The sequence below is a fragment of the Grammomys surdaster genome, unplaced genomic scaffold (assembly GCF_004785775.1).
Source record: "Grammomys surdaster isolate TR1022 unplaced genomic scaffold, NIH_TR_1.0 125708, whole genome shotgun sequence".
NCBI classification, from domain to species: domain Eukaryota; kingdom Metazoa; phylum Chordata; class Mammalia; order Rodentia; family Muridae; genus Grammomys; species Grammomys surdaster.
The window spans coordinates 1,414,908-1,417,410 of NW_021620542.1; positions in this window are offsets into that span (position 1 = coordinate 1,414,908).

Consider the following 2,503-nt stretch of genomic DNA (forward strand, 5'->3'; position numbering starts at 1 on the left):
AAAGGCATATTTAAAATACAAGTTTGCTTTCTGGAGCTGTTCTTTAATACACATCACCAACAATGAATGTACAGTAATATATTTAATAAATTTAGGAAAATCAATACTAGAAAGTCACCTCAGTATGTTCTCCAAATGTGTTTAAATGTGAAATTAATCCACAGTCTCATTTGATTTAAACATTTGGTAGTAGCTGGTAATATTTTGGAACATTTCAGATAGCAGTGTTTATGTATAACTGTTGAATGTTGAGCACTTATATGTGGACATTTAAGTGTCATAGCCAGGTCCTCCTAGTGCTGCTCTCTGTTTCTTCATCATGCCATAATGACGTAAGAGCTACCATACATTGCTATATCACAGAGATATTTATGAGTTAGGCTGAAGTTCCTAGGAGCCATGAGCAAGAACGTCTTTTTTCATTCAGCTTGATACAATAGATTTCCTGATACAATGATGCAATAATAAATGAACATAAAAAATATTTTTTCTTCTTTTTGTGATATATTTCATCCACAATGCACTGACTGTGTGCTTTTTAGGCTTTGAACTTGTTTCCAGTGTTTACTGCAAATTTGTAACAGAAATGTAGAAGTAAAGATCTTGCTTGTGAAGTTCCAGAGTGCAGTCTCATTTAGAAATTGGAATAAATCTATTTGTACTGTATTCTGACAAGAATATAGCTATGGTATCTCCATGTCCTGACAATTGGATTGAGGCTGAAATCAATCGTAATGGATTAATTTACTTTGTGAAAGATTCAAGACAGTGATTCTCAACCTCCCTAATGCTATGACACTTTAATTCAATCATTCATGTTGTGCTAACCTCTAACCACAAAATTATTTTCACTGCTATTTCCTAAGCATAATTTTGCTACTGTTATGAATCATAAACCTTTTGTCTGTGTTTTAGGATAGTTTCAGTATGGCTTAACTCCCAATGGGGTCAAGACCAACATGACCAGTGGCTTAAAACAATGTAGCAGGTAGACTGTGGAATAGTGATTACTCTCTGCTTTCAGTTAGATTTTTAGTTAATGAAAATGCATAGCAGAGTAAGAGTGGAAAATTATGAGAGTCTAACAAGAAAATGATCACAAATACTTATATGAAATGGCTGGACGACATGGAAGGTGCTTCAAAGACCACAACCTAGCCAATAAAGGACTCCATGTTTTAAATTCATTTGCATTTGATAATCTTACATTTGGAAATCATGCTGCTGCTGTAGGGGTGCCTGCTTGGAATCAGTTCTCTTAGGCAACTACACAGGCATGCAAAGGCTGGTGGAGCCATAGATCAAAGAAGGCCAGCTATATTTTGGATTGGCAGCTGAACTGTGCTACTTTGTAGTGTCAGTACTGGAGGGACACAGAAGCTAAGAGCAGTGTAACCACTGCTTTCCACCAGGTTTTCAAAGACAAGTTTTAGAAGAAATGTATGATAGATTCAGATTTCCTATACAAGTCCCTGATTTTATGTGTGTAACTATGAAGATGATGCTTGAGTTAGAATGTATGACAAACTAGATATGCCAAGTATATGTAATGTCTGCAGAAAAAACTTTGGGTACTGTAATTTTAACCAGACAAAAAGATATCCCATGTATCTTTCAAGCATCAGGTTGGTATAAACAGGACTGTCCAACTATGTTAGAATCCAGATGATAAGATGGGATTCCTACAGTTGGACATAGAGCTAGAGCATTGGATGTCCAGCCTGCTGCCACTGATTCTAGCTCCTTCTTGGTTGTGAACTTATTTTCTTCTGATATCTTTTTGCTGTGACCCCCCTCCCCTCTTTCTTTCATTTGCCATGAGAATATACACTGTGTGCCATTGTATCTTGGCAAGAAAATAGAGATGTAGATAATTAAATTTTGATTTTACAAGTCCTAATAGCAGAAAGGTTACAAATCTGAAGAGGTTTTTGATTATTAAAAATGAGAATATAAAACTTATAGGACAGTTGATGTTGGACATAGTAAATTTTTTATTGAGTCTACGGATATTCATGGTGAAGTGAAAAGTTACAATTTGAAATTGGCTCATACAAAGCCTCATTGTGTTTTGAAACCTAATCCTTAGCTGTTAGCACTATATGGGGATATTAGTAAACACTTTTTTATTGAGGATAGCTGGTCATAAAACACTATGTTTGGGCCTTTGAGGGTTATACTCTAATTCTGACAGGACCCCTCTCTCTGATTCAAGGCCTGCTGCCACTCACATCCACTTCTCTACTCTACTTTTCCTCTATACATCACTATGAACGACTAAAATCCTGTAAAATCAAATAGAGCTCTTTTTCTTTATTCCATCCACTCTTTTTCAATAGTGCAAAGATTAGAAACGGATATAAAAACTGAAGAAGGAACAAGCACTATTCAGTGACTCTAAAACAAGCCTATGGCATTTCCATAAGGAAAATATTACCAATGAAGGTTATGTTATTTTTATGTTGTAGGTACAACATGTGTTTCTCATAGTAAAATTATACAG